At 39.9% G+C, this 25,372-nt stretch overlaps 1 pseudogene; it reads right to left on the reverse strand.

Annotated features, from left to right (window-relative positions):
* Positions 1-362: 362 nt before the first annotated feature.
* Positions 363-18,024, reverse strand: LOC110598011 (ubinuclein-1-like; annotated as a pseudogene).
* Between the last annotated feature and the right edge of the window lie 7,348 nt (positions 18,025-25,372).

Here is a 25,372-nt window from a genome sequence, read left to right on the forward strand (position 1 = left end):
ATCCCCTCTCGCATATTCTCTTGGTTCTGACTCTCTGAGGAACCCTGACTAATATGGTCTATATTAAAGTCAAGGATCCATGACACCGGCTACTCCCCTTATGCAGACACCTGGGATGCTCCTTGGGGCCAGAGTTTGCATTTCAGCATACAGATAAACTTTCCCACAATCCTCCCAGACCTCATCTTGTTTCTTTCTAAGTCACAGCACTCCAGGTTCATTTTTACCCTTAGACAGATCACCCCCACCCCTGATTCCATCATTCCATTGGAATTTCATGGCCTCTGCTCCCCTTTAATTCTTCTTTATCAGAACAGTCCTCTGCTCCTTGTCTTTATCTTCTTCTAGAATCTTCACAATCTTTACTGTGTCTGTTCCTGGCATTTGTCCTGGTATGTGGCCATCTGCTCTGGCAATGCCCTACTGATGGCTTCTTTAAGTTTCTGTAGAGGCTCCTTCAGACTCACTCCCCAGCTCACAAAGATGAAGTAAGAGTGACTGGGGGATCCTTGAGCAAGAATGACTGGGGGATCCTTGCTGCAGGGAGGGCACAAAGCAAGATGGCCATGAACCTCAGAGCCAATGTGGCTGCTCAGCTTCTCAATCCATGCCTCCATATCTGATAGGTGCTTCTCCAGGGGCACTGGCAGGCCTTTGAGGGGGTTACAGGATGCAACTCTGAATTCCTGATCCAATCCTACCCCAAGAGAATCTCTTTCATCATTCATATCACAGAAAAGCCTTCCTTCCAGACTCACTGAGCATCTGCTTCAAGCCCAAATCAGTCAGAAAGACCATGGCAGTGGCTGCCTGAAGCCAATTATTGTCAAAAGCAGACAGGCAGGTTGAAAGCAAGGGGTGGGAGGTGTTCCTCAATTCCCATAGGCTTATTCTCCTAGTCTTTGTTTTCTTGGGTCTATTTTTCTTTCTGAATTCTCGCAAACATCTCTTTATGGCTCAAAGCCCCAAGAGCATTTGTTATTCTTTCTCCTCAGCAGCACTGAGAACTATGAAGGCAGCTTGGGGAAATGTAGACTTTGTTGATTTCTTATCTTTGTTGAAAGTGTCACCTTTTTTCTTCTTTTCCTATCACCTTCCTTCAACTTCTCCTTCTTTGGTGATTTTTTTCCCTCTTTTTAGATTATTTTTATTTTTTAAATTGGCATATAATATTGTGTTTTTACCTTGTACCACATGATGTTTTGAGTATACATGATTATGGAATGACTAAGGCCAGCCAATTAACATAGGCATTACCTCACATAGTTATCCTTTTGTTGAGAGAACACTTTGCATCTACTCTCCTGGCATTTTTCCTCCCCATGACTTTATCGAGGCAAAATTGAAGTTCAATAAAATGCGCATATTTGAAGTATGCAATTTGATCGGTTTTAACGTGCATGTAACAATACAATCAATATAAAAAACATTTCCATTACTTTTTTTTAATTTCAAATTTTGCAGACTGTATTTCCTTCGTGTTTTATCACATTAGAAATCAATCACCTTGAGCTGGGATTGTAGCTCAGCAGTAGAGCGCTTGCCTAGCATGTGCAAGGCCCTGGGTTCAGTCCTCGGCACCACATATAAATAAATACATAAAATAAAGGTATTGTGTCCAACTACAACTAAAAAATAATTTTTTAAAAAAGAAATCAATCACCTTAAGTTATATGGAACCCCCACCTCCACATGTCAACTATTTCAAAATTAAATGGCACACTTATAAATATCTCAGAGGTTAAGGAAGAAAGCACAAGAAATGTAAATAAAAAGTGCTTTGAACTAAGTGATAATAAAGCTTAATATATCAGGATCCTTGGGATGAAACAGTACTCAGATGAACATTTATAACTTAATGTGCTTGTATCAGAAAGAAGCTAGAATAACAATCAAATTATTTTCAAATTATGTTGTAAGAAGGAAAAAATAAGAGTAGGAACAGAAATATATAAAATAGAGAAAAAATAATTCAGCTAAAATTTTATTAAAAAATAAACAAGTCTAATCAAGAAAAAAGCAAGAACACAAAAATTAATATCAATGGAAACAGAGCTATCAAAATAACCATACAGATGCTAAAAATATATTAAGGTACTATTACAATTGTATTCCAACACATGTGATAGTTTACATAACATGATCTATGCTATAGAAGGATCCGTGTGCTGCTAAGAAGAAAGTGTATTTAGTCATTGATGGATGAAATATTCTATACATGTCTGTAAAGTCTAAATTATCAATTATAATTTTTACTTCTGTGGCTTCTTAGTTTTTGTTTGAAGAATCTATCCATTGGTGACAGAGGCATGTTAAAGTCACCCAGTATTATTGTGTTGTGGTCTATTTGATTCTCGAAATTGGGAAGGATTTGTTTGATGTATGAGATGCTCCATTGTTTGGGGCATAAATATTTACAATTGTTATGTCTTGTTGATGTATCATTCCCTTAATCAGGGGAATGATTTGTCCTTCTTTGTATTAACTTTGACATAAAGTCCTCTTTGTCTGACATGAGGATAGAAACCCCTGCTTGTTTACATCATCCATGTGAGTAATGTTTTTTTCCCATCCTTTCTTCTATGGATGTCTTTGCCTATGAAGTGAGTCTCTTGGAGACAGCATATTGTTGGGTATTGTTTTTTAATCCAATCTGTCTTCTGGCATTTTTCAAGAATACTATTGTGTTAATCAACATTCCATTGCTGTGACAAAATACCTGGGATAACCAACTTATAAGGAGTAAAGGTTCATTTTGGCTCGTGGTTTCACAGGTTTCAGTCCATGGTTGCTTGGAACTGTTGCTTTGTGTCTGGGGTGAGGCAGCACATCATGGTGGAAGTGCATGACACAGGAAACCTGATGACCTCATGGTGGTTGGGAAGCAAAGAAAGAAGGGGCCAAAATCCCACACCCCTAATGACCTAAGTTTCTTCCATTATGACCCACATCCTAAAAGTTTCACCAATTCTCAGTAGGCTTGCAGGCTGGTGATCAATCTTTTAACACTTAAGTCTTAGGGGGCACTTTGATTCGAACTATAACAATAATTTATTATTATTATTATTATTATTATTATTTTGGTACCAGGGATTGAACCCAGGAGCACTTAACCACTGAGCTATATCCCCCAGTCCTTGTTTGTATTTTATTTAGAGACAGGTTCTCACTGTGTTGTTTAGCACCTTGCCATTGCTGAGGCTGGCTTTAAACTTGCAATTCTCCTGCCTCAGCTTCCTGAGCTACTGGGATTAAAACATGCACCACCACACCTAGCTGATTTTATTCTCTTATAAAGCTAAATAGTATTCAGTTAAGTATATGCACCACATTGTTTTTATCCATTCATCATCTGATGGACATGTAGGTTGTTTCCATTTGTAGGCTATTGTGAGTGCTGCAATGAACATGGCACTTTGGATACACACCCAAAGTGCCATGTTCATGGCTGGACCATACGATAGATCTATTTTTAATTTTTTTGAGGAATCTCCATACTATTTCCCATAATGACTGTACTAATTTGCATTCCCACCAGTATGCAAGGGTTCCCTTTTCCCCATATCCTGTACAGTACTTTTATCATTAGTCTTATTGCTATCAGCCATTCTTACTGTGGTGAGATGATAATACCATTGCAGGTTTGATTTACATTCCCCCAATGATTAGTGGTGCTAAACATTTTTTTTTCATATATTTGGTGGCAATTTGTTTTCTTCTGAGAAGTTTATTCAGGTCTTCCCCCACCTCCTTTCTTTAATGAAGTTATCATCAGATCTTGATTTAAAAAAACAAAACAAAACTATAGGGCTCCTAAGTTAATACAGAATCCTCCACACTTTATGGTCAGAGAAACAGGAACAAGCTCATTATTCGCTTCAAATCCTAATCAGTCAATGAAGGAATCAGATTCATCATACCCATCCCCCATAATGATTAAGTCCTATCTTTGGTCTTTTCTATGATTCTTTACACCCCCCCTTTTTTTTCCAGATTGAAGATCTCCCACTTTTCCCTACATATTCCTCACCAGCTCTGGGTGGAAGAATTCTGGGCAAACCTTGCTATTCTGAGTCAAAGAGAGTAAGTTGCTGTTGCTTAGAGTTTCAGTGCTGTTCTGAACAACCTCCTATTTCCCAGATTTCTATAATATTGCTACTATATGGCTTCTTTGTCAGAAGTGCTTGAGCATCATGAGCTGCAAATGTCCCCTCAGCAGCAGAATGGGTCATGTGCAAAGGCCATAGTTCTAGTTAGTAATTGGGTCCTGAAGCAAGTCAACCTATGGTGTCCCCTGCAGTTCCATGGTCCATTCCACAGATGAAAAATCTGTGAAAGTTGGAGGGGGGAAATCTAAATTCAAGGTCTATGAAAAATCTCTGGGGACAGTGGGCTGGCTTGTAGTTAATGCATTTGGGAGAATTTGTAACCCTGGCGACTTGGGACGCTGAGCAGGAGGATCACAAGTTTGAGGCCAGCCTCAGGATTTAAAAAAGAAAGGCTGGAGATGTAATTCAGTGGTAGGGTGCCCCTGGATTCAATCCCCAGTAACACACACACACACACACACATACACACACACACACACACACACATTTGGTTCTCTGAAAACCAGTCATTAAAAAGAACATTAACTTAAGCTGGGGTTGTAGCTTGGTGGTAGAGCGCTTGCTTTGCACATGTGAGGCTCTTGGTTCGATCCTTAGCATCTACAACTAAGAAAAAAATTTTAAAAGAACATTTACTTAAGGGATGGGGTTGTGGCTCAGAGGTAGAGTGCTTGCCTAGCACGTGTGAAGCCCTGGGTTCAATTCTCAGAACCACATAAAAATAAATAAATAAAATAAATATACTGTGTCCAACTACAACTAAAAACTAAATATTAGAAAAAGAACATTTGGGGCTGGGGATGTGGCTCAAGTGGTAACGCGCTTGCCTGGCATGCGCAGGGCGCTGGATTCGATCCTCAACACCACATAAAAATAAAATAAAGTTTTTTTTTTAAAAAAAGAACATTTATTTAAAACTAAACATTTCTTTAAGGAAATAACTCAGTTAAAAGATAGGTAAAAGATTTGAACAGATGCCTCACCAAAGAAGATATAGAGATGGTAAATGAGCATAAGAAAAAGGCTCCATATCATGCCATTAGGGAATTGCATATAAAATAACAGTGAGATTCCAACACACACACCTATTAGAATTGTAAAGATCACAAACATTGACAATACCAAATGCTACTGAGAATTTGACATGATGGGAACTCTTATTCATTGCCAGGAGGAATGGCAAATGGTACAGCCATTGCATGAAAAATAATTTGATAGCTTTATTTATTTATTTATTTATTTTTGTGCACTGGGGACCAAACTCCAAGTCTCAAACATGCTAGGCAAGCACTCTACCACTAAGCCACACTCTCAGCCCAGTTTGGTAGTTTTGTGAAACAAACAAAAAACTAATAGAAATCATGCTCCTAGTTATTTCTTCCTGGTGAGTTGAAAAATTCACATACTCACAAAAATCTGCACACAAATATTTATAGCCACTTTATTCATAATTTGGAAGCAGCCAAAATGTCTGCCCTTTAGTAGATGAATGGACAAATAAACTGTGGTATATCCAGACAATGGGATATTATTCAATGCTAAAAAGAAATGAGCTATCAAGCCATGAGAAGACATGGAAGAAACTTAAATTCATATCACTAAGTGAAAGAAGCCAAAAATCTGAAAAATCTACATACAGGCTGGTAGAGTGCTTGCCTCACATGCACAAGGCCCTGGGTTCAATCCCCAGCACCACACATACACAAATATGGTATGAAAAGGCTACATACTATATGATCCCAACTGTATGACATTCTGAAAAAATTGGAAATATTAAAAAGATCAGTGATTACTACGTGGAGGGGGAAAAGAGGATGAATCAGTGTAACCCAGAGGATTTGTAGTGAATTTTAACTATTTCATATGATATTATAGTGGACATATGACATTATACATTTGTCTAAACCCATGGAATGCACAACATCAAGAATGAACCATAACGTACACTATGGTCTTGGGTTACAATGGCATGTCACTATAGGTTTACAAGTTGTGACAAATGTACCACTGTGATAATAAGATGATTATAGTGGGGGGAGGAAGGCACTTGGGAGCTTACCAATTGATTTTTTTGTAAACCTAAAACTGCTGTAAAAAATAAAGACTATTAATTTTTTTTCAAAAGCACTCAAAACATCAGGAAAGCAGTCTCTGGCAAATAAGAGTAACATCTGGAACCAGTAGAGTGGACTCTCTCAGGTCAAGGCCAAACAGTGCCCCCAGAGCAAAGGAATAACTGTGTGCACTCTTCATGGGGCAAGGGAGAGGGAGTAGGGTCCATGGGTGTAGGGTGGTAGCTGAGGGACTGGGTTCTGGTGGTCAGAATCCCAGGGGGAGGGGCAGAACCATGCCTTCTTTTCAATGGATATTATGCCTTCACCTATCCCCTTGGAGGATTTGAACAGGGGAATGGCCATCTTCCTATCTCTACATCGTTCTGTATGATCTGATCTAGAATATTCACTCCCATTTTGCCTAGGAGACAGAAAAAACTTTCCTACAGTGAAGAAGAAAACGGAAATGCGGAAAGAAGCAAAACCTAGAAATGAGGAGAGAGAAATTCATGAGTTCCTCTTTTTCCTCCAGCCCTGTTCTCTGCCCTTCCTGAAGTTTGTCTAACTCTTCCTTGGAATCCCAGAAACACCTTACTGTTCTTAGAATACCTCCCCTGTATAATTTTTTGCTTAAGCTGGTTCTGGTGGGTTTCTGATACTTGGATTCAAAAGACATGGCCACCCTGGGTATCTCAGGCCTCCCTTGTTATAGGATGCTATGCTTCTTGTGACAACCACTGTTGCATTTCACTAGGTGAGAGTTGGCCACTCCCAGCACCCTTGCTTTGCAGTAGTCATCTTGACTTTCACTTTCCAGTAGGAGAGTTTGGGTACTTGCCACAAGAAAAATTTGATAGGAAGATATGTTGCAGGCATCAAAGGACTTCATGGGACTGGGAGAAGAGCTCAGTGGTAGAGAGCTTTAGGGCCTACCATGCACAAGGCCCTGGGTTCCATCCCCAGCACTGCAAAAGGTAGGGGAGGGGCTTCAAAACTCACCTAAATATTGGGGAGCTAGGGTAATGGTCTAGAGGCTGCAATGGGAAGGTTGGAGAAACACTGATGCCTTCAGCATAAAGCACTGGACTAGGGCAGGCAGTTCTCAGAAGTTTTACTGGAAATTACCAAAATTTTCAAGCAACCAGTAGTGATCTGGACAATTGTCCCATTCTCCAGAAACAAAGTGGGAATCTGAGAAGTTTGAGGAGCTATGGCATTTGGCTACAATGATTGCCAAGTAGGAAGTCATGGATGACTTCAAGTCTGGAGCTTGCAGAGAGCTCTGAGGAAATGAAGTTTATGGAGGAAGCCTTAGAAGTGGGCTGTAGCCAAGCAAAGTGGACAATTGACAATTGAGCCAAGAACCTTTGAATTAAAGAATATAGTCATGTGTTGAGAGCCAGATGCCTTCTCCAAAGCAAAAAATACCCGGACAAAATGATCTCTAAGATTCCTCCCACTTTAAAGATATGTTGAATCTTTAATATGATCCACAATATTTCCCCTATAGTCTCTTCAATAACAAAGAAAAAGAGATTAGTAAGTAGACAAGAGCCCCTTGCCCACTGGCCTATGATTGGAAAGGCTATCCCCAGTGTTTTAGCATAGTTTGTTTTTCTCATGACTTTGGCTTTCCTGAACAAACCTATCTTCCCTCCAATCCCTAACCATCTCCCTTTGGTTCTGTCTCCTGATTTTTGTGTTAGGACTTGCCTTTGAGGATATCTTTTCCTGCCCCCAACTTACCTACTCAGTGCTGGACCATGAGTGATATTATTCCCAGATGGGCTGGCGGGGACAGAAATGCTTTCCTTCCTCTGTCTCCTTAGACAATTGCTATATGTACAGGAACCTGGAGATGAGGACCCATGCCTTCCTCCAATTTAAAAAAGTATGCCACCTCTGGGTGTGGTGGCAAATACTTATAATTCCAGAAACTCAGAAGTGTGGGGCAGGAAGAGCACAAGTTTGAGACCAGCCTGGGTAAATTAGCAAGACCTTATCTCAAAACAGAATTTAACAAAGGACTGGGGATGTAGCTCAGTGGTAGAGTGCCCCTGGGTTCAATCCCTAGTACCACAAAAGAAAATTATAATAATAATTTTAAAAAGTTTGCCACTTTTTTTAGATCTCTTCTTCAGCTAGCCTGTTTTGCTTTCCTCTCTTCACTGAATATATATAACCTTTGTTGTACATTGAGGGCTTGGGAAGACTTGTTTTAGCCACATGATTTAAAATAATGTGTTAATTATGCATTACTCACATGCTCTGAGCTTTGGCTGCTAATGTCATTTTACTGGACCGGGGAGAAGGTTCTTGCAGTGATTACATAATCCTTAGACTTGCTGATGAAGAATTTCACCACCATAATATGCTTAAGTGAGGGTTCTCATTTTTGATTCATTGTTTTGATGAAACAAAATCCTTTTGACATCTTCTTTCAGTCAAATGGTAATGGAAAAAGTCAGCATTTTCTTTCTTTTTTTTTTTTAAGTTTTTTGGTTGTAGGTGGACACAATACCTTTCTTTTATTTATTTATTTTTATGTGGTCTGAGGATCAAACCCAGTGCCTCACGCATGCTAGGCAAGTGCTCTGCCACTGAGCTACAACCCCAGCCAAGCATTTTCTTTTATCCAGATGTTCAACTTTATTTTCATAGACAAAGATCATTGAAAGACTGAAATAATATTGATGGTCTGAACAGAGCACTCAAAATTCCTATATTAATGATTGTTGGGGTTTTGAGATTCAAAAAAGTAAATCACAGAGCATCATTTTATTCCCTCAAAATTTAGTTTCAAAAATAATGCACAGTTCAGTATCATAAACAGGGTGAAATTAATTGATCAGAAATGCTACAGTTCCTTCATGGTTGCAAATGGTTATGATTATCAAATAGGCTGACATGGAACACTTGGCAGCTCTTTCCTTCTTATACACCATAATTAATCTTGAAACCAGCTGTATTTGTCAGTTTTCAAAAATAAGTCAGTGAAACATGCAGTTAACACATTAGCATGATTCTATGACAAATAGTTATGATTCATGGTCCCGAGCAAGTTCATACTGAAACCAGCTTTGCCTTTGGTTAAATGAGATTGCTGTTTATATAGCATCTTCCAAGTACTTAACAAAACCTTGTATTTGAGGCTGAAATGCATATATAGCAGTCCTTTGGAATCCTCAGGTGACTGGTTCCAGAACCTCCCACGGATACCCAATCTGAGGTTGTTCAAGTTCCTTATATAAAGTGGTATAATATTTGCATAGAACCTGCACATATCCAGCCATATACTGTAAGTCATCTCTAGGTTATTTATTTTAATTTATTTTATTTTATTTTATTTTTTTGATACTGGGGATTGAACCCAGTGGATTGGATTCATATCTTACCCTTGTTCCTTCCCCTGTTATCCTGAAGAATCTTCTACATATGAATATTCAATTTTTCTTGGTAGGTGATTAGGCCAGGAGGACTCTGCCTTCATGGATGGGTCTAGTGCTCTTATACAAAAGGGCTTAATGGAACAAGTTAGTCCCTTTTTGCCCTCCTGCCATGTGAAGACAACATTTGCCCTATGGGCCATGTGAAGATGCACCAAGAGGCACCATCTTTGAAGCAAGGAGTCCTCACCAGACCCTGATCTGCTAGTGCCTTGATCTTGCACTTCCCAGCCTCTGAAACTATGAGAAAGAAATTTCTCATATTTATCAGTTACCCAATCTAAGGTATTTTGTTATACTAGCAGTGACTAAATAATACAGTACAAAATTCAGAAGGTACAAAGTGCTATACTTTGAAAACTCTCCTCCCATTCGTCTTCAACCCATTGTGTTTCTAATTTCTTGTCTGTCTCAGTGTTAACTTAAGTGCATAGAAGGAAATGTATATATATATATATATATATATATATATATATATATATATATGTCCTTGAAAACATAGTAGCATACTATAATACATATTATAAAAGCACCTTGCTTTTTTCATATAAAATATGTACTTAAAGTTATTCCACATCCATACACAAAAAGCATTCTTATTTTTCTTTTTCTCACAACTACACAGTATTCCATTGTATGGATGCACCACAATGTAATTAACCCGTCACTTATCAATGGTCTTTTTTCCATTGTAAACAATGCTGTGATGAATAAACTTGGACATGCATCACATAGCACATATGCACACATAACTGAGAATAAATGACTATACGTGGAATATGAAATTGCTGGGTCATGATGGCAGGTTTTTTGTTTGTTTGTGGAGCTAGGGATGGAATCCAGGGCCTCACATGCTAAGTAAGTGCTCTACCACTGAGCTACATGCCCAGCCTTGATAGCAGGTTTTGTTAGTGCCTGGCCCAGATAATTTATGGGGCTGGTGTTACCATCGGTTACTAGTGACAAGTTCCGCTTTCCCAGATGTGAAGATTAAACACTCAGGGAAACGCCGAGACAAGCATAAAATACAAGTTTTATTTAAAGAATAGTAACACAAACTTCTCTGCAGAGAACTGGGCCCAGAGCAGTGTGTCGGTGGGAGGGCTGAAACTTATTCTCTTTTGGTACTGGGGATTGAAGTCAGGGGCACTCAACCACTGAGCCCCATCCCCAGCCCTATTTTGTATTTTATTTAGAGACAGGGTCTCACTGAGTTGCTTAGCGCCTCACCATTGTTGAGGCTGGCTTTGAACTCATGATCCTCCTGCCTCAGTCTCCTGAGCTGTTGGGATTACAGGCATCCACCACTCTGCCTGGCAAATATTATCCTTTTTATAATTTCCAGGTTTCTTATGTCTCATGTTCCCTCCCTTTATCCCTCTCATGAGGTAAAAAGGCAGGAGAGGGGCAATTCAGTAGCCCTCCCCCCCCCCCGGAATACTCATTAATAATTCCCTGCTGTTGAGGACAATCTCCCCAGAGGCAGGTGACATTTTAGTTATTGGTTAGGGGAGTGGGATGTGTCCTGAAGGTGTTAACATTCCGTTGAACCAGCTTCCATCTTCCTCTGACTTGATTCATCTATCTATATCAACTGCCTGACCTTTGTTCTTGCTGCACTGGTACACCCATCCCTTACCTGCTTGAAGAAGCTGCTTGCTAAAAGCTCATACCTACTTTTTTTTTTTCTAGTAGACTGCTATTGGCCTACAGTTGCTGCCTGGCCTGGCAATGTCTTGACAGTTACATGCCCTTCTGGGGCAGCCCTTAGCCAATGGTGGACAAATACATAAGCGTGGCAGCCAGCCTCCTTGTGTTTGGGTAGAACATATATGGTGCTGTTTTCACTCAAGAGCTCCTTGTGGGATCTGGCTGAGGCTTGACTTCTGAAACCATCGTTTACCCTAGCTCCTTTACCTGCCATCCTGTGTCCCTGACTCCCTTACATGTTTCTCCATAGAACATTTCCTCCAATAAGTCATCAATATAGGGTTCTTCTCTCTGCTTCTGATTCTGGGGAGTCTACTGTAAGACAAACAGTATGTGTACATCCAATTTTTATAGATTTTATAGATATTGCTCAATTGCCCTCCAGAGAGATTATATCCATGTAGATACAGATCCTAGTGATATAAGAAGGTGTTGAGTGTCTGGGGCTGTAGCTCAGTGGTAGAGCACTTACCTAGCATGCACAAGCACCTGGGTTGAATCCTTAGGACCACAGACACAAAGTAACTGTTGGGGAAAATCTTATCATCTTAACTGTTCATCAGATATTAGTGAAACAATGAATATATGCTGTATCTTATTTTGATAATGATACATTTAGTGTGGTGTACCCATACTTTTTTTAAAAAATAGTGTTTTCAGAGGAACAGGGGAACATATCTGCTTAAATTTGTTGTTTCTATCTCAACAGTCATGTGCCCAAGGACCACATGGCCTTTCTATCTGCTGTGGATGCCTGCTGAAGAATGTTGAAAAGCAGATGGCAGGGTGGAAAAGGTCAGGCAGGGTCGGTTATTTTAGGATATAATAAGATATAAGGAGTGATCTCATTCTCTCCCTCTCTTGACAAAGCACAAGATATTCAGATTACAGTAGAACCCTTGGGACCCCTAGGGAGATTCTGTATCTGATCCACACTTGATCAATGCTGATAATTTACAGAAACTAGAGCATGCCTCTGTGAGCTGTGAGGTTAGGCAGATTTGGGATCTAATCCCAGTTCTGCTACTTTCTAGCCCTGTGACCTTATCTTTTTGAGTCTTGGTTTCATTTTCAGTAAAATAGTAATAATACCTATCATTTTGCAAAATTATTAGGAGGATTCAAAGAGTTTGGTTTCTGGTAGGGGTTATATAAAGAATATTTTAAAATGAGTGGGTTGATGGTGTAGCTCAGTGGCAGGCCCCTTGCTTAGCATGCAGGAAACCTTGGATTCCATCCATAGCATAATAAATAAATAAATAAATAAACAAATAAATGTTGGCCAGGCATGGTGGCTCCTACCTATAATCCCAGCTACTTGGTAGGCTGAGGCAGGAGGATGACATGTTCCAGGTCAGCCTCAGCAACTTAGTCAGATCCTATCTCAAAATTAAAAAAAAAAAAGTGGACTGGGGATGCAGCTTAGTGGTAGAGCATTTACTTAGCAAGTTCAAGGCCCTGGGTTCAATTCTCAGTACAGCAAAAAAATTTAAAAGGTAGTAGGAGAAATTGGGTTATTATTGGAGAGTTCTCATGGAGTATGAGGAAAGATTTCAGCACTAGAAAGTGGGTTTGATACCCAGGGAAAGGTTACCTGGTCTTCAAGTACATGCTTCTTGGCATTGACCTTTCAAATCCTTCTACACTAATAAAGACCAGTGTGTTCTTCCCTTTGCACCAACCTCCCAGTTCATTTAGGGTCTTGGTTAAGAAGCTAATAAAAGAAAACTACAGCATGTGGGAAGCTGGATGTTTTCTTCTGAAAAATGCTTGGGAACCCAAAGACCTGCACCTTAGAGGAAAGACTGATTATATAGTGAGGGATTTTCATGATGAGAGGTTTTCTCATGTCCACTGAGTACCACAGAAAAGGAAATAGAAAAGCTGGAGGAAAAAGGGGTTTGGAGTGACTTAAACAAGCTTTATCCAGACCCTTATTGCGAGAAGACTCCATACTGTGAACACATTGCCTCTGAGTATTTTTTTATAGTACTAGGGATTGAACTCAGGGATGCTCTACCACTGAGCTACATCCCCAGACCTTAAAAAAAAAATTTTTTTTTTTTAAATTTTGAGAAAAGGTCTTGCTTAGTTTCCCAGGCTGGCCTTGAACTTGGGGGTCCTCCTGCCTCAAACTCCTGATGCTGAGATTATAGATGTACACTACCATGCCCGGCCACTTCTGGGTTTATTTGAATATAGCCTAGCTTCATAATTCTGCATTGGCTTTGTGATTGTTTAAGCTACCCGAAGCAATCCCCATTCACTATACAAAATGCACACATTAAGAACAAAGGCAAGAATTATATTTTTTCCAAAACCCTCATTATGTTTAAAATCATTTGGGGCGGGGGAAGTTTCATATTCCCCACTGTTGGCCTGCTCATAAATGTTGATGGTGTGTAATGGATAGGGTTGTAAGTTTATTTGCTTATTTGTTTTGGTGGAGAAAGTGGAATTTTTTGGAGAAGAGAAAATTGGAATTTTTTTTAAAGATAAATAAGAGTTTTCTTTGTTTTTGAAAAATAAGAAAACCAGGACTATTTTGAGCCTTTTGAGTTGGACAATAGTTTGAGAGTATGTCTTCACATCATGTAAAAAAATCATTGCACCAATTATTTATCCTCTTTGCCTAAATAAAGAACCTTTCAACACTTACACTTTAGGGAATTTACAAATGCAGATTGGGAATGAAGTGTGCTCCTAGTTTTTGTCTCTTGAGCAATAGGGAAGGTGGAATGGATAAAGCTCATGATAGTATACAGGCATTCATTCACCAAGATCTAGGTGCCATGTCGGGAAACTCCAAAGGAAGCCATTACATTGTATTCTATGTGAATGGTGTCCTCTGGATTACAACAGCATAAATATTGATCCCTGGAGTTGTACATTATTTAGTAATGTCCACATTTTGCTTCCATATGTCACTTTGGGGATTTTCCTTCATCTGATATCCCTTGGGAGCACTATCTACAGCCTAAACCACCATGGTGGTTAACATAAGGTTGGTATTGTCAGAAAAGAAGTTGGCAACCAAACCAGTTTAAAATGATCTTTTTCTCTGAGTACAACTGGAGTGTGAAAGAGTGATTATGGCCTGGCTCCCACATGCAGATACTCATAGCACCCATCTAGGACAATATGTTTTGGTTTTCTGATCTATGGGTTTGGTGACCATATATTTTCAAACAAAAACCAGGACAAATGCTCTGAAAAAGAATTATTTATGGTCTGTGGATATATTTAAAAGGAGTCTGACAAGTAGCTTTAGTTATTTATGTGACAAATCATTGTGTAAAAAAGAATGACCCTGAAATTGATGTGGTTCCAGGAATTTTAATGTATAGTCACTACCTATAACATGAGCCATTTATTAAGGGATTATTATTGAAGCTTCAAATTAAATGCTTTTTACAAAATTATCACATTTTCCCCCACAACAACTCCAGGAAGTGGGCACTATTAATTCATTTTACAGAGAGGATAACTGAGGTTCTGAGATGAGAAGTGGCTTAACAAGATCATATAGCTAGAAGTAGTAAAGCTGATGTTCCCACCCAGAATGATGAAACATATCCTCTTTGATAATATGACACTGTTCTCTCTCTCTCTCTCTCTCTCTCTCTCTCTCTCTCTCTCTCTCTCTCTCTCTCTCTCTCTCTCCATCCCTCCCTCCCTCCCTCTCTTTTTCCTTTTGGTTCTGAGGATGAAACCCAGGGCCTGGCATATGCTAGGAAACTGCTTTACCACTGGGCTACACCCTATCTTCCTATCTCTCATATTTAATAAGGGCCTTTTACTCTTTTATTGGTAATTACTTATTTTTATTGGTGTCTGGAATTGCAACAAATGTCTGTAGTTCCATTGGACCTAGAGATTTGCAACCATCCTACATGGGTTCAGAATATGGTGGTTTCTCTCTTAAATTTAATTCAGAATGACAAACATTTATTGACTACTTGGTACCAGGCTCTGTGATAGACGTTGTAGAATATAGAGATAATAAATATTAGTAGTATATTGTTCCTACCCTCAAGATGTATGGATAAGAAGGAAAAGGCAAATGTAAATAACTATAATATAAGGTCAATTGTAATAAGTGACATGATTTGAGAAGCTAATTGATAAGAATACTTGGAAAAGGTAGAAAATTGCCAGTTGTGGTGGTGCACACCTGTAATCCCAGCAGCTCTGGAGGCTGAGACAGGAGGATTGTGAGTTCAAAGCCAGCCTCAGCAACAGCAAGGTGCTAAGCAACTCAGTGAGACCCTGTCTCTAACTAGTATACAACATAGGGCTGGGGATGTGGTTCAGTGGCCGAGTGCCCCTGAGTTCAATCCCTGGTACCCTCTCCCCCCACCTCCCCCAAAAAAGAAAAAGTAGAAATTAGTTTTTACTAGTGGTGCTTCTTTTAAAAATTGGCCTTTATGGCCAGGGTTGTGGCTCAGTGGTAGAGCACTTGCCTAGCATATGTGAGACACTGGGTTTGATCCCTGGCACCACATAAAAATAAACAAATAAAATAAAGGTATTGTGTCCATCTAAAATTAAACAAAAAATATTTTTTAAAAATTGGCCTTTTTTAGTTAGGGCACTGGAAGATTGTAGTATTATCATGGTTAATGTGGTAGTGTAACTGATTACCCCCAAAATTAGTAGCATTAAGCAATCATTCTAGTTTGCTCACAATTTTATGTTTAGGAGTTCAGGAAACTCTCAGCTAAGCAGTTGTTATTTTCAGTCTCTTAAGTCATTGCAACTAGGTGTGACTGGGGCTATGGTCATCCAATGGTTCAAGAAGCTGGGTGTCCAAGATGTGGCTGGCATTGACACCATCTGTGGCTGGCATTGATACCATCTGTCAACTGGGAACTCAGCTGGGTTGCCTACTGGAATGCCTACACATGGCTCCTCTGGCATGGTGGGTCCAGGCAGAAGTTGCATGGACTTTTCTGATGTAACCTTGGAAATCACATGGCATTATCTGTGCTACGTTTTACTGGTAACAAGAGTAATGAAGGCCAGTCCAGATTCAAAAGGACTGAACATAAGGCCTCACCTCTCAATGGAAGGACTTTCAAAGTCACATGGTAGAAGAGAAGGTAGGATAAGTAATATTTTTTGTGTGCTGAGGCTGTGGCTCAGTGGTACAGTGCTTGCCTAGCAAGTGCAAGGCACTGGGTTCGATTCTCAGCACCACATAAAAATAAATAAATAAAGGTATTACTTTTTTTAAAAAAAAAAAAGAAATTTTATTGCAAGAGGAGTGTGGTGGTGCAAGCCTGTAATCCCAATGACTCAGGAGGCTGAGGTGGGAGGATCACAAATTCAAGGCTAGCCTCAGCAATTTAGCAAGGCCCTAAGCAACTTAGTGAGACCCTGTCTCAAAATGTAAAATAAAAAAGGGCCAACCTCACATGTTTCAGTGATAAAGTGCCTCTGGGTTCAATTTCCAGTACTCCCCCACTCCCCCACCCCCAAGAAAGAAAGAAATTTGTTGCAATCATCCTGAAGAAGTACAGTCAGCAACAAGGACATGACAAAGGTGTGGCAAAGGTCCTTCAAATCAGACAGAACAGCAGGAATAGGGCAGAGAGCTGTTGAAAGTATGTTAAAAAATGGCAAGTTATCTGGTATAACTGGAGGGAGGACTTTGATAAATTGGGGGCGATACATTTGGAAAACTATTTTGGATCCCGTCCACAGAGGGTTTTAAGAACCAGAATGCTGAGTCTGGATTTTACTGAGAGGCAACTCAGTGATGAGATTAAGAGCATGGCTTTGGAGTCAGCCAGAACTCTTTCCAGATCCACCTTTAAGTAACTGAGGCTTTGACCAAATTCCTTACCCTTCCTGAGACTCAAAGTTCTTCCCTGAAAAAAATGGGCAAGTTAGAATTTTGTTGTACTTTTGCTTCATAGAAGATAATATATGTAAAATACTTGGTATATAATAAAGGGTGGTTATTATTATTATTATTATTATATTATTATTATTATTATTATTATTATTATAATTATTATTATTATTATTATATTATTATTGCTACTCGGTGAGTAATAAGATAGCCGTTGCAAGTTTTTGAAGATGAAGTGACATGATGACATCCATGATTCAGAAAGACACCAGCAGCCAGCTAATAGGCCTGAAGTCAGGAAGTCCAGTTAAGAAATGACATTCAGAGACCCGCCTCACTGACCTGCGCAGAGCTCAGGCCCAGGGTAGGCCTGAGTCCATCTTGCCACCGACAGAGCCCTACCAGAGCTCAGGCCCAGCCCAGGACCACCTCCACCTGCTGGCAGAACCCCACTGGAGCTCAGGCTGGGCCCAGCTCCGCCTTGCTAACCTGCATGAGAGCCAGGGCCCAGGGAGGCCTATGTCTGCCCCCCCCCCGAAATACATGGGAGCCCAGGTCTAATCCACTTCCATCTTGAGATACTGCAGCCATCCCCATAGCCTTCCCCACACAGTAGTCTCTTAGGACAACAGACAGGGCCTAGAAGCACCTTATATGGTTTTGGGGTATGAGCATTGATCAAAATCTATGTTAAACAGGCATTGAAAAAGTATCAAGGCTATTGGTTGTGTCCTTTAGCCTGGGTTTTAATTCTTCCTGTAATTTCCATTTGGGTTCATTCTCACCTCCCATTTTTCCACTTCTGGGACAAAGGAGTTGGTTGGAGTTTTCCCACAGATGAGCTTCATGGTCTTTCACATTTGAAAAGGACCTGGGCTCATTGCCTAACTTGATATCTATTCTTATTCAAAAGTTTTAGAAAGGAAACTGGAGGTAGGCATTCTTCTGGCAAATGAGTGCTCTGAGGAGAATGTGAGTGAGGTAAGAAGGTTGACAGAAGAAACCTTTAAGAAAGGAGGTGGTTTCAAACTGGGCACAGTGGTGCATACCTGTAATCCCAGCTATTTTGGGAGGCTGAGGCAGGAGGATCGAAAGTTCAAGGCCAGCCTCAATAATTTAGGGAGACCCTATAAATAATAAAAAATGAAATAAAACAGGCTAAGGATGTAGTTCAGTGGTAGAGTGGCTCTAAATTCAATCTCCAGTAAAAAACACACACAAACACACACACACACACACACACACACACATACACACACACACACACACACACACACACACACACCCAGGAGCTGGAGTTACCTGGAAACTAGTTTCAGCCAGACTCCACAAGGAGCTCTGAAGCTTGGTTACACTACACAATTAACTACACCTTGAGGCAATTACCTCACAGTTAGCTGGCCATTGGCTTTGGGTGCCTGGGACTGGTGGGTGGGTGGGTGTTATCTCCCTTGCCAGGTGGCTACATTTGACCAAGAGCAATTCTCAGGAGAACTGGGCAGCTATAAACTCTCAACAACCACCATTCCTAGCAGCCAGGGAATGGTTGCACTGGCCCAGAAAAGAGGACTTGGGACCAACAGTGTCCATAACAAAGATGTCAGCCATGCAGCCTGCATGACCCCTTCCTGAGTCAGGGAACCAATGCAACTAGATGCTCAACACACCTACTTTCATGATAGAAAATTTCTGAGGTTGCAAGCTGTGATAATAACTGATGTAGTATGTCTAGGAAGGCATCTTTTCTTCTTCAAAGACCCCAGGGTATGGCATTGCACAGGCATACTCTGTTGAAATGGAGGCTGAATGAGTTCAGAGCCTCTTAGCCTGCAGGTTGGGGTGGGGGTGGAGAGAGGGAAGGAGATGTGATTGCACTGTATTTACTGAGAAATTCCACTCTCGTAATTTATGTACCTCTCAAAGGACCCAGCAGGTGATATTTATTTATTTCATCTCTCGTTCTGTGATCTTCTGTTCCATGCACACTGGATGTGATTAAAATTAGACAAATCGCTATTTTCTTTTAAATGGGAGACTTCTGAAGCAATCTCTGAATGCATCACATGATGAATGTAACTTTTCACATAGGCACTGTTTCCTTCCCTAAAGTCAATATAAATGATTAAACAGGAATAACATAGAATTCAAAGTAAACATGCACACATACCAAATCTTTAGATGAATGGTTTGGCAGCCTGCCACCAGAAATCTCCCAGTTCCTTTTTTATTATTAGTGGCAAACATAAAACTGAATCAACACCATCAAGGGTTTGCCCACTTGGAAAGGATATTGCATTCCAGAGAAGTCCAAAAGTTATACTACTCAGGGCAATTGTATATCGTTTTCTCTAAAGTTCATGGGAAGAAAACCATCATTGTATTCTGCTCATTCCAGCTTTATAGCCCTCAAAGTCCTTCTAAAAGGGAGAAGCACACCTTTTGTGCATTTTGTAAAGTGGTCTTCTTTGGGCTCTCCATTGTTTGTGTTGGAAGCCCTGGTCTCCGTGGGTAGGTCCTCTCTGATTTCAGAGGTAGAGAACATATTTGTGAAAACCACTCACAGGCTATTGCTGCTTCGATACTGGACACATTACTATATAAGAAGAGCCTCCTGGAGGTCAGAGTTATATGTTGATGAGTTTCTAAATATGTGTTAAATGCCACCTTATTGAGTAAACAACAAAATACCATAAAGTGGTGGCTCATAAACAATAGAAATTTATTCCTTATGGTTCTAGTGGTTAGGAAGTCCTAGAACAAGGTGCCAGATCTGGTGTCTGGTGAGAGCTTCATCCTGATTTATAGATGGCTGTCTTCTTGCTGTATCTTCATATGGTAGAAAGACAAGGGAATTCTTGGGAGCCTCTTTTTATAGGCACACTTATTCCATTCATGAGGGGGTCCATCCTCAAGATCTAATCACTTCCCCAAAGCTCAACCTCCAAAATCATCATTATGGAGTTTCTGCCTACAAATTTTGGAGGGACCTCAGCATTCAGTTCATTGCATGGGTTTTCTCTGTCAAGGTTAATACTCAAGATGAAGATGTTTTATACATACTTATAATGAAAAACAATTCTTTGTTATCTGATGTTCAATAAAAACATAATGATTTAGGAAAATCTGACAGCAACAGGAGATTTTTTGGACAGACCTTCTGAGGTTAAGATTCTCTACCTCTGAAGTGATAATATTTGGTTTTGTTTCATTTTTTGCAGTGCTGTGGATGGAACCCAGCAACTCACACATGCTGGGCAAGCACCATTGAACCCCCAGCCTGAAGTGATAATGTTTGTAGACTAAACACACAGTGTTACTGGGAACAGCTAAGGAAAAATAAATGAAAGAAACTTGATAAACTCCTAAGTGATGTTCAAATAGTAAAAAAGGGAAACTTTAAATAGTTATGCATTTAAACTGTTCTCTTATTCTGTCATGATATATGTTTACAACAAAAGGCACAGAAAAGCAAAAAGGAAAAAAAAGTGGGGAAAAACACTCAGTTATAGGATTTAAGGGGTTGATAGATTAAAAGTGATACTTCTGTGAGTTGCATGGTGTAGTGAGATGGATTGTAATCCCAGAAGATATGTACAAGAAGACAGGTGTGACACAGCTCATGCCTATAGTCCCAGCTACTCAAGAGGCTGAGGCAGGAGGGTCATGTGAGCCCAGGACTTCAGATCTAGCATGAGCAACAATAGAAAGACCCCATCTCTTCATTTATTTATTATTTGTTTGCTCTACTGGAGATTGAACCTAGGGGCACTCTACCACTGAACTACACCCCCAGCCCTTTTTATTTTTTATTTTGAGACAGGGTCTTGCTAGGTTGCCCAGGCTGGCTTCAAACTTGTGATTCTCCTGTCTTATAGGTGATTACAGATATACACCAAAGCACCCAGAAGATCCCAGCTCTTAAAAAAATTTTCAGATTTAGGGGCTGGGGCATGTAGCTCAGTGTCAGTGTAACGGTGGTCCACTTTATGCTTTGAATATGACCATTGCTGCTCTGCCACTGTGATTAATTTTTAAAATGGACATGTTCTTTCTCTTCCTCTCTCCCTGCTCCTCCCCAATCTCTCCCCATCTCTAATCTCAGGGGAAACAGGATTACCTTTCTTCCCCATTTTAGGCAGAGTTATCTGTCCCTGACTACAAACCCACCAAAGGAACAAAGTAATCCAGACTTTGGGGATGGCACCAGAAGATCTCAGAAATGACTGTCTCCCAAATTAACAAGTAAATTGCAACTCCAGCAGAGAACATGTGGAATGCAGCCTTTGAATCACCTCTTTAAAACTCCTTGTTCCTACTGATCACAGAATCATAGTCTTTGGGACAGGAGTCCACTGTGTTTCTTCTTTGCTAGCAAAGTAATAAATCTTCTTTTTCCTTTTTTCTCAAAACTGTGTCCTTATTATTGAATTGGCATTGGGGACAAGGACCAAGCTTTTGGCAACAAGCTAGAACTTGTGCTTCAAATTATAAGGCCCTAGATTTGATCCTCAGCACATATGTACACTCAAAACAGATATGTCAAAGTCCTAACCACCAGTACCCGTGAATATAACCTTATTTGGAAAAAGGCTCTTTGTAGATATAATTAAGTTAAGGATCTCAAGATGAGATCATCCTGGATTAACTGGGTGGGCCCTAAATTCAATGACAAGTGTTGTTATGAGAGGATGGCACATGCCCAGAACAAAAAAAAAAAAAAAAAAAATCAAAGTCTGGGACATGTGTTGTTGACAATCTATGATACATGACCTTCCTAATGAAAAAGTTTATCTTTTGCCCTTTTGAAAGGCGTTCAGTTGCTTTAAACACACTGAAAGAAAACATCATTAAAGCCAAGTTAGGAAAAGGCTGGGAACGAAAGTAATCAACAATGAATAGTAGAGACTGAGTTGGTTGAGCAGTGATCTTTAATATTAAGGAAAGACTTTCGGTATGGAATTAGGTCAGTGAACATTTCCTCTTTAAAATGAATCATGGGGGCTGCGATTGTGGCTCAGCGGTAGAGCATTCACCTAGCAAATGCGGGGCCCTGGGTTCGATCCTCAGCACCACATAAAAATAAATAAATAAGGGTATTGTGTCAAACTACAACTAAAAAGAAATAGATATTTAAAAAATGAAGCATGGGAATAACAGAAGAAAGAAAAAAAGATTAGGAATGGTAAGTTTAGAGAAAAAAGTACCCAATTGATTCAGAATTTTCACCATCTTTGGCTCAGACTTTATCATTTCTTTTGACCTTATGTTTAGTTATGTTTTAACATTTTAATGAGATTTATTCTTGTCACATACTGTTGGGAAAAATTCATTGTTTAATTTGGGTGAGTTTGAGCAAAGGAAGTTCTTGGCTATTTGAGCAACCTTAATGAGGCACTTGGCACCTACAGCTCAATCTGATGAAGCCTGAATTTATAATATGGATTTTCTATATCCTAGGACTGACATTTTTCCATAGCAGGATTTTTATTTTTGAGACAGGGTCTTGATAAATTGCCAAGCTAGCCTTGAATTTGTGATCCTCCTGCCTCAACCTTCTAATTATCTAGTAGGACTTTCATAAGAACTTTCTGCTCAAGATGGAAATTACCTTAATTTAAAATCTGCCAAGCTCCTATCTTGCCAAAGCCAAGACCCCTTAATTGTTTTAAATTCACTTGGTACCTTTCTTTGGTTGTCTTAGTGTTAAAAAAAATAAGAAGCACTATTAGTCATCTTTCCATCACGGTGATACAATACCCAAAAGAATTAACTTAAAAGAGGAAAGATTTATTTTCTCACAGTTTCAGAGGTTTCAGTGCATGGTCATTTGCTCTTCTTGCTTTGAGCCTGTGATAGCATAGTACATCATGGCAGGAGCACATGGTAAAGGAATTTCTTACCTCATGATGGTTTTAAGCAAAAAGAGAGGTGTTGAGAGAGAGAGAGAGAGAGAGAGAGAGAGAGAGAGAGAGAGAGAGAGAGAAAGGAAAGGGATGAGGACTCTTTCAATGGTACACATCCAATGACCCAACTTTCTTCCTAAAGGTTCCATCATCTCCCAATAGTGCCATAGGCTGGTGACCAAACATTGAACACATGAATCTTTAAGATCCTGAATAAAACAAGCACCAGTTACCTCTAAGCACGCTCATGTCTATAAACACCATTTGAGGCTCATGATGATTTTGAGAGGTGTTTATTATTGTTCCCATGATATACACAAGGAGACCAAGGAAATGTGACCCTGGAGGTACGATTTGGCAAGTGGAAATCAGATAGACCTGCATTAGATTCCAGAATAGCTGTGTGACTTTGGATGGATAAATGACATAACCTCCCTAAGCCTCAAACTTCTCATAGGTAAAATGGGATAATACACCATTTTCTTGTGCTCTAAGCAGCCTTTTATTTTCACTTATTTTAATATTTGAAATTGAGATGTGTCTTTAAATTGCTCATGTCCTGTATTTTTCACCCTATCAAGCTATTACTAAATCGATGATGTATCTTACCATTGGTAACATTTGATAACTGAGGTATTTCATAATAAATATCCTCCAAGGTTCTTACAAAACTTGAAGGTTACATATATAAAGTGCTTGGTACAGAGTCAGAGTTCAACAAATGGTGATTACTGTTACCTTTCAATAATATGGCCATAGGCTATATTGCTAGTAATTGGCAAAGCCTAGATTAGAGTTAAGTTTACACCTGTTGATGCAGAGCTCCTTCTCTTCCAGTCCCAAATACCAGCCACAGTTAGTGAAGGCAATAGCTCATAGTTTGAATATGGTTTGAATGTGTCTCCCAAGCCTTTGTATGGATGAATGTTAATCCCCATTGTGAAGTATTAAGATGGTGGAAACTTAATCCTGCTATCATGTTTAAAGGTGGGTCTTGTGGAAAATGATTAGGATTAGATGAGGTCATTAGGGTGGAGCTCCATGCTAAACTGCCAGTGGCTTTATAAAAAGAGAAAAATCTCAGAAGACACACAAGCACACACACTCTTTCTGTCTCTTGCTATGTGATGCACCGTGCCACCTCAGAACTCTACACTAAGATGGCCATTGTGAGATGCTGCTCCTTAACCTTGGACCTCCAGAACCATGAACCAAAATAAATATCTCTTCTTTTTTTTAATTAAATATTTACTTTTTAGTTGTAGTTGGACACAATACCTTTACTTTATTTATTTATTTATTTATTTTTATATGGTGCTAAGGATGGAACCCAGGGTCTCTCACATGCTAGGCGAGGACTCTACCACTGAGCCCCAGCCCCAGCCCCTAAACCTCTCTTCTTTATAACTTATCCAGTCTGTAGTAGTGTGTTATTAGCAATAGAAGTTTAATTAATGTTAACCACCTCCCCCTTTCAGCTGTGAGTCTGTCTCCTAAATCATGGCACAAGCTCCTTGATTCTCATTGTCAGATCAGGCAAAGCAAGTAGCAACCAAAGGAGGCAGATTTAAAAAGGGCCGCCGAATGAGGCTTTAATGAGATATCACTCCCGGGGGAATTCCATCAGACCGACAGACTGGACAAGAGAAGGGTCTGAGGAGAAACCATGTGGGAGCTTGACTGGACTGGACTTTTATGGGGCTTACAGCAGGAAGGGAAGGGCTTGGGACAGGAAAAGGTGTTCTTAGGGTCCCTTGTCCCATTGGATTTGATCAGGGGAGTTGGCTGAACTCCAGGATTGGCCAGAGGGTCCTGCTGATTGACAGGCGTTAGTCAGGAGATCTCACTGATTGATAGGTGATTCCACCGGTGCCTGATTGATGTTCCTTCCCCCCCTCACCCCAGGCTGCTTTGTTCTAAGTCGCCACCAAGTCGCCACCACAGACCTAACACTCATGACTCTGCCTGCTCTTCTCTCATACCTCCACCAGGCAAAAAGCATGTGAACCCACGAACATTTTAAGTTTGAAATTTTAATCCTTAACCTGGAGCATACAAGGCTTCCATAAATTTCATTTGTCATGTTAAGTTACCATGTTGTCCTCTGGGTCCTGTGATTCTGGGATATTAGGAAGGAGATAAAAGAAAAAATCGGCTAGTAAGCAAACAGGAAGGCAGGTGTTAATAGGACTGGAATGAAGTTAAGCCCCTGGCTCATTCCAGTATTCTGTTTTGTGTTTTGTCTTTTTTTCCCCCAGAAATAATTAATATTCACCATTGTACTAGTGATTGG

Source organism: Ictidomys tridecemlineatus, chromosome X, assembly GCF_052094955.1.
Source record: "Ictidomys tridecemlineatus isolate mIctTri1 chromosome X, mIctTri1.hap1, whole genome shotgun sequence".
Lineage (NCBI taxonomy): Eukaryota > Metazoa > Chordata > Mammalia > Rodentia > Sciuridae > Ictidomys > Ictidomys tridecemlineatus.